Source organism: Chenopodium album, chromosome 25 (genome assembly GCF_948465745.1).
Source record: "Chenopodium album chromosome 25, dcCheAlbu1.1, whole genome shotgun sequence".
In the NCBI taxonomy this organism is placed as follows: domain Eukaryota; kingdom Viridiplantae; phylum Streptophyta; class Magnoliopsida; order Caryophyllales; family Amaranthaceae; genus Chenopodium; species Chenopodium album.
This window is the reverse complement of record NC_137858.1, coordinates 28,492,958-28,501,151: the sequence shown is the minus strand read 5'-3', so window position 1 is coordinate 28,501,151 and position 8,194 is coordinate 28,492,958. Positions and strand designations below refer to the sequence as shown.

Here is an 8,194-nt window from a genome sequence, read left to right as displayed (position 1 = left end):
TCCCTTGCAATCTTTCGGAATGACCGCACCCGTTCTAGGCCTTCTATTCGAGCACTTGGAGAGCCAAATGCTCATAGATCATAGCGTTTTCTCCTCTACTGTGATGTTCCTCGATCATGACAATGATGTTCCGAAGCATCCTAAAATAAGGAATCATACAAACTCGTGAGCAATAGGGAAGGGATCAGGATGAGAGGGAAAACGAGCATAAATCATCATAAATCATGCAATTCTAACCTAAGTACTACAAAAGTAAATAGGAGGGAAAATGAGCATAAATTATCTTAAATCATGCAATTCTAAGTTAAGTACTACAAAGTGAATAGACTAAAGAGATTAACGAGATAAAGGACTAAATTATGGGGTTAATGAGTAATAAATGTGGCCTAAAAACCACCTATTAGTTATTATACACCCCCCAACTTACTCCTTTGTTGCCCTCGACAAACGAAAAAAAAAATCAAATGAAGGCAAGTGACAAAAATGTATACTCACTTACTTTCGTAAGAATCACAATTATTTTTAGTATAAACAACAAGTGACTTAAATCCCATAGAACGCTCTAGAGGACAAGTATGCTCTCATAAGGGTTTTCAAAGAGTTTTACCCACAACTCTTACGAAACATGTTCAAGACAAACCAAAAACAAGGGGAAAAGAAGATGAAAAAAAAACCCACAAATCATAACCAAGAAGTAAAAAGGACAAGCATGGATAGATAACAAACTTTATAAGTAAAATAGAGTGAGCACACAAGCGGATGCAAGGGTTGATTGAAGGATAAACTATGGTAAGCATAGAGAACTCTAACAAGCTCCACTCCCCCTGCATCCCAACCATTCATACCAAGTTCTCTTAACCAGATCCAAGTCCACCATTTCTCAAAGTTAATATAACAAAAACAGGATATCTTATGCTCTCTCCATATATTTGAAATCTAGCCCCCTTCATCAATTAGTGACTCAACTAATCTAGGTTTTAGGGTCTTTAAAAGGTTATAATGTAAGCTAGGGGGTAAAGGTGTGGCAAAATTTGGAAAATTGGTGTTAGACACTAATTGTGAAGCACAAGGGCGATCTACTTCACAAATATAACTCTACTTCTATTTCAACCAACACCTTTTCAACTATCCAAACAAAGTATCCACACATACTTTCGTGACCATACAACTTCACAATAACTAGGTTTAAAATAAAGCAAAAGGGACATAAGAGTTGTAATGAGCTCATAAAAAACAAAAATCTAAACCTAGAAAATAAAATAGTCACTGAAAAAAAAAAAGTCTTATTACTCCCTTTAATAGTCCTTCGTTCACCGAGGACGGTTTCGCCTTTTGGGGGGGGGGGGGTGGGGGTGGAGGGCGTTCTTTCATTGTTTTCATCTAAAAGCATAGCAAATTAGGGGGGGTTTGGGGGTGTCCTTTGTCAATTGGGTCCCGTTGCAAACTTGATGATGTTTGATTGCTCTTCTCTCTCTTTTGATCAAAATATTTGTTGAACGTTGTATGTAATGGTTTCTATTCCTTTTGTTTATCCTAACCCTTGTGTTTGGAGTGTGTTGTCTTCTAGCCTTTTGTGCAAGGTGCAAAGCAAGATATTCCATTGGAGCCGATGTGGTAAAGAATGGTAATCTATGATGGAATTGTAATTTGGTGCTTGTTTGGTGAGACTGTTCTAACTTGACTCTTTTATACTTGATTTGGTTGCATAGAATAAGATTAATTTAGAATGATGTTGAATGCTTCGAGGATGAATGCAATTATTATTTGAGAACATTGGTTGATCGCTAGCGATTTGGTCACAATCTTGTTTGTTGATTAGGTTTATGATTGATTTGCACGTATCCGTGATCTTTTATTTCATGCTCTTTTCCTAGTCTTCTATGTGAAAAAAAAAAAAAAAAATCGTTCAAGACAAGATATTCGTTCTTGTAATAATAGGTGATTTGTGTGTGTGTGTGTGAATGTGCTACTTCCTTAGAATTAGGAGTTTGCACACTCATGGATTGCCGCTAGTTGACTTTGGAAGATGCTTATGGTAAAGTAGTTGTACTCGTTAGGCCCATCTTTGATGGTGTTTGTGGTAAGATGGTGTTTCTTGCATAGATAATATGATGTGTTCCTGTGAAGATGTCTTTGATTGGAAGTTGGTGGATGCATTCAATTGACTAGTTGACATCATTGTGGAAGAGGGCTGTCAAGCTAAGCAACTGCTTGCAAGGTGCATCCAGAGATGTGTACGAGTAAACTAATCAAGGTATTACAAACTTTCTTAAACTGTATGCTTTGACATTACTCTGCTGCCTTTGCAAGTATACTTTATTTTGAATGATGATATAAAATGAAATCTTAGCCCTATCATCTAGAGCTTATGAAAAGGTTAATCTTGTGATGAAATTCGATGGTCTTTAGTTTGTTGCTCCTGTTGTGGTAATAGTCATCTCTGATTTTAACTTGGCTTGTATCAAGTATGTCAAAAAGCTACCTTTTTACTTCTTGGTGCAGGGTGCATCAAGTGTTTGAAAATTGAAAATAATCTTTTTAATGGGTTTGTGTTATTTTTTAGGGTAAACCATAAAAAAAAAAAAAAAAAAGGACCTGTACCTCTTTTTTTTATTGGGTGGAAAATGTAATCTTCTGTTGAGAACTACATATTTATAACCGGTTACCTAAATAATGAAAATATCTACATTCTTGAAATTTATGGTAGTCCTTTTAGGAAAGGACTAAAAGTAATTTGGGTACTAGATTAGAACAGTGGATTAAATAAGCAAAGTTAAAGGATAACTTATAATGAAAAAAGCGAAAAGAATATAGGGATGTATAGGGACCATGGTATAATTAAATTTGTGTGTTTTTAATCGTGACACTTAATCTTTTTCCCATTTTAATCGCCACTTTCCTTTTAGTCATCCCAATTTGATGGACATACTTCCTCTATGTGTGTCTACTAATGTTTTGTTCTCTTTTTCTACCATCAAAAGTAAAGTCCCATAACCTCTCTCATTCAATTAAATATAAATAAAAAAATAAAAAGATTTCTCCAATATCCTAGTCACATCTACTTTCGATTAAATATAACAGATTAGCCCACAACAACTTATTTCATACAAATCTGTGCAAAAATTGGTGTGATGATTATAATAAAACGGATATAGTACGATTGATCCAAAATAGTCCATTAACATTAGTTTTTGACTTAAAATTTGTCATAGAGGCTGATTTTTGTCTTTGTCTCTTCTCATGAGGGACTGTATGGGAAAAAAAAAAAAAAAAGAAAAAAAAGGAGGCTGATAAACTCCTCTCTAAAAGCCTTAAGTATTGGAGTCGAGTTTGTAAGCTATTCCCTCCTTACCACATCTAACTTATCACTTGTATTTACAAGCTCAAAGCCTCAAAGTTCATATACCTACGACCATGAATTATTTGTACATATTATCAAGTGAGATCTTGTTAGGTTCTTTTTAATATGTGATTATTACCTTCTAGTAATTTTAGTCAATGCATAATAAGAATTTCTAATGGTTAAATTTTTTTCCAGATTTGAAAATAATACGTGGGAAGCTAAATGTGGGATGAAGAGGTATCTTGTCTGTTGGACTGTTGCTGTTGTGTGCGTTATTCGGTAATTGTCTTCATTTCTCTTCCAGTGATGCATCATTTAGTATTCTAACTTTCATTGTTATTACACATTGCATGAACTCATTAAGTGCTTGTACATTTCCCTTTCATCATTGTGCCACTTGTGCATATTGTTGTAATAAGAATCATAGCATAAAAGGAAATAAGCGTTGGAAAGATACTAGTGCTGCCTCTCATTGAAATGAACTAATGGAAAGTGCTTTTAAATAGGCTACAAGTTTCACCAAAGTTCCTAAAGTAAAGCAACTAAGCTACTAAAGTGGAGTAGTGCTACTAAGTACATGGCTTACTACATGCTGCCACTCTTAGTGCCCCCAGTTCCTATGATTAAAATCAACTACCTCCATTTCAAATTATTTGCATCGATCAGACATTTTCTACTCACATTTATGTCAAATTGTTGCAAATTATTTGAAACGGAGGTAATAATTTGACTAAGCAATCCAACAAGAAAAAGGAAGACTAATGTACTACTAAACACAACTAATTTACTACTACTAGACTTTATTAGGAGATATTCTTGTGACTAAGTGAAATCAGTCATTGACGGACTCTTTTGAAGCATATTTTAACAAAATTGCCATAGGCACTTTCAGGAGTTTCAACTTTTCGTTGTGTAATCTGCTTGGTTTTAAGTGTATTTTGTTTCTAGGATCTTTTTTTTGTTAGGTTTGTAAATGTATGAATATTGTTTATTTTGGTTGAATAGTACATTCCCAAATATATCAAAGAAAGAATGCCACATTCCCCTCCCTTCCCCTCTCCCCCCCCCCCCCCCCCCCTTTTATTTTTCTCTTTTCTCTATATTCTTGAATATGAAGTTGGTAGCCCTTTCTATTTAAAATATACTCCCTCCCTTCTTTTATATTCTATATGATAATTGTAGATGTTATTTAAGAAAATGTTGAAAAATGTAAGTAGCTGTAAAATTAAGATTAATGTAATAAGAAAGTATAAAAGATGTAAGAAAAAAGACAAATAAAGTAACAGAGTGTGTTTGGAAAGATGTAAATGTAATAAGCTAGTAAAGGTTTGCTTAAAATTGCATTGATCGAAGTGATAGGATTAAATATGAACGGAGGGAGTATGCTCCATGAAATTTAAATTTAATTTTGAATGATTTTATTGAACCAAACATAATTGATTTTCACGGTCTTCAACATTTATTTTTAAAAACTAGTATAAACCTCCGATTTTATACATGCAAAGATTATAAAAAATTCATATTTGTAATGAATCTAATATCCCACTTTTTATTTATTTATTTATTTATTTATTTTTAGATGAAAAAGGGATTTCATTAATAAAATATAGTCAAACGACACTTACATATAATTCCTAAGAAGTTAAAAATTCCAACACAAGTACACACCTTAAAACTAAATACATCGTAGATTTAATTGACAATTGCCTTTATAAAAAACTTCATCTGAAGCAATACAATCTGTGAGTTTGCACTGATTCGGCTTGAAATTCACTGATGCGTAGTCGTTTGAGTGAAAATACTCATGTGGTCTTCCGCATTCTTGTAGAGATTATGAAACCCTAGATCTTCAACTCTCGCCATAGAAACATAAAAAGAAAATAAACTCGAGAGAAAAATCATCATCTCAATGAGATCTATTTATTGAAAGCAATTTTAAGGTTTTTGGGGATTACCACCGGTAAGAACACCAGTGGAGGCCCCTACAAAGATACCAAGAGGAGAAGAGATGATAGAGATGGAGAGAAAAAGGAGAGGAGAGAAGAAAAACCTTCAAAAAAATTGAAAAAATCTAGCAATGGAGGCTAGGAAAAACCCTTCCAAGGGAAAACCTGAGAGGGAAAAAAAAAAAAAACCCCCTCTCATCTAATATCCTACTTAATTATATTATTTCTTATAGAATGTAGATAAACATACAATGGGGCATAAAAGTAGGAATTGAGGGGGGTATTTAAGTCTCTAGCTTCAACATTAATATGTATTAAGTTCCATGGAAAATATAATCTAATTACATGAGTCTTTCAAACCGAACGTAACCATAGTTGAATTTGAGTTGCTAGCTCACTATTTCATACCTTCTCAACTCCTATTTGTGCTAACCCTCAACATATGAGGTTCAGATTAATGGAGTGTATATGCAAGTATGCAACCATATCATATAAATATATTTTTTAACCTAAAGGAACAGTGAGGAAGGGATAGTTATCATACAAAAGGTTCTTCTGATTATCACAGATTAGCTGCTTATGGTTTTAAGGAATGGTACTTTATGTGTCATCATGGAGTTTCTGGTGGCTGCTCCTGTGTGTAGATATAATCCAGGTGTGCCGCCAGAGACCTCCTGAACAAGCATTCATCTTTCTCCAGCATCTCACAATTGATTTCGTCTCTGATTTCAGTTTTACTTGTGTCCTGTCATGCAACCAAAACTAATAAGTATATCATGACTTCAAACAATTTTACCTCCATAAGTACAATTAACTTTAATTTGGTTTTAGGAATAAGAAAGATAGAAACTGATATAATACCATGTTCACTCTGTGTTGGTTTTGCAGTACTTGATCAGCACGCCCGAGTCGAGCAGCAGTAAAGCTTATCATGAAGGTGAGGATGATGATGAAGGTGATACAAAAGCTGACCGCTTTGGACATCGTTGTATTATTTGCACTAAGCTAGTGTGTAGCTTAAAGAGGTTACTGGGATATGATACTTGGGTGTGGTATATATAATCAAAGGTATAAGATTCAGTAGACAGGGTACTGTTCGGTGTGTCTTGGTCCCAGTAGGAAGACGTCGTAATAACATTATCAAACATTCCAAAATTGGTGCGTGAGAATTGTACGTATATGTGTCAAGATTAGACCTGAATATATCATGAAAAGCCAATAGGTAAGATATGATTCTCGTGAAATGTGTGAACACCTTTTGTTCATATATACTTTATGAATTGACGAATTTGATCTTTATATATTCTGGAATATTGAAAATTTTCTGCTGTTTTTTTGTAAGATGACGTGAATTTTTTTTTGCTTTGCTCGAGTCAATATCATTTGTGACCCATGGTTTGGTAGTTTTTCCGGTATCAAACAACCGACTTTCTTTTTTTTGTTGTTGTCCAAATGGCAAATTTCAGTCATGTGAGTTGCTCGAAAATAGGGTGCTATAAGCCTATAACTACAATTCTACAATGCCTACAAAATACCATTCTAAGTGGGTCATCTCTTATGTTTTTACTTGGAATTTATGGAGGAGATTAAATAAGACAATGGGCCTGAATGGAATAATCAAGATTTGTTGCTCAATTTTCCATGCAGAAAAATGGTGCGTGTGGAACAAAATTAATATCTCTCTTTCATGTATACATACGCGTATATCTATACTATTTCGGTTATATATTATTTGCAATAACTGACTTGAATTATTCTCTTTAGGCTAAATTTCTTGAGGGGTAATTATTATAGTTAGAGATATGTGATTAGGAGAAGGTAGGAAAGAGAAAGTGTATATCAACTTTTTATAGGAAAAACTAGTGTCAGGTCTCGAGTTACTGCATTATTTCCTTGATAAAAATCTTTATTAATATTTAATTTTTATTGAATGACATGTAATGTGGTAATAGCTTAGTGGCTAACACGTTGAAGTTTAAACTTGAGGTTGTGGGTTTAAATCTCGTAAAAACCATATTGTTAAACACGGAGTGAAAATCGGATTAAATAAAAAGAGCACCACGTGGCACCTAAACTTCTTTAGGGATACCTTTTAATATATAGTATAGATTGAAAAGAATAATCTCACCTTTGCTCGACCTGCTCAAAACGAGCCGACCTTTGCACAATCTGGGAACATGCTCACCTTCACCCCTTATTTTCTTTAAATAGTTTCTTTTTATAGGCTATTGGCTGAAAATGTTAACTTTTTTTTATTGTAAAAAGAAAAAATTCTTTAACCATCTTCTCCTACTTCAATCACCAGCACCATTCACCATAACTACCACATCACAACCTAACCCCACCACCACCTCTAAACCAAGCTGACCCCACACCCACAACCACTGACCACCACCCCTAGAATTCACAAGCCCTTAACAGAGATCTCTAAATTATATACGTGTTTCAGGTCTAGTGGTTGGTTACCAATACAATGAACAGTGGTTACGCCCTCGGGGGTGGCTTCGAGGAACCCCCCTTCGAAGCTTAAGCTAGTATGGTATTTGGGTTAATAATGATGGATAAATGATGAAATGTGATTGTCTAACCTCTTTTCCATTGTACTTGGCTTGCTATTTATCGTTGTACTATTCTCAGTGTTGCAGGTTGGGGCCTGCTAAGGTCAGCCATGAGGCTAAGCCCCTAAAAGATTGATTTTGACTACGAGGGGGAGCCTATTGGGGTCAGCCGTGAAGTTGAGCCCCTACGAGGTTATCCCTGTCCTTGGACTATACTGGCGTGAGTGGGCACCTCTCAAGTGGTGTTGGGAGAGCGGGTCAGCTCAGCGGGAGCTACCCTATACAACTAGCCCCTCAAGAGGTAGTTTGAGGTTCAGGTCAACTCTCGGGATACTAGTCGCTTTCTT

General features: G+C 35.0%; 2 long non-coding RNA genes across 2 annotated transcripts; one reads left to right on the top strand and one right to left on the bottom strand.

The window, feature by feature from the left end:
* LOC145615003 (uncharacterized) lies at window positions 1-6,300 on the bottom strand. The gene is made up of 3 exons (XR_014107197.1): window positions 6,151-6,300; window positions 5,834-6,034; window positions 1-140 (listed from the first exon to the last, which is right to left on the bottom strand). It is a non-coding gene; the product is annotated as an uncharacterized LOC145615003 (long non-coding RNA).
* LOC145615004 (uncharacterized) lies at window positions 1,432-6,599 on the top strand. Its single transcript, XR_014107198.1, has 3 exons — window positions 1,432-2,254; window positions 3,539-3,622; window positions 6,178-6,599. It is a non-coding gene; the product is annotated as an uncharacterized LOC145615004 (long non-coding RNA).
* The last annotated feature ends 1,595 nt before the right edge of the window (window positions 6,600-8,194 follow it).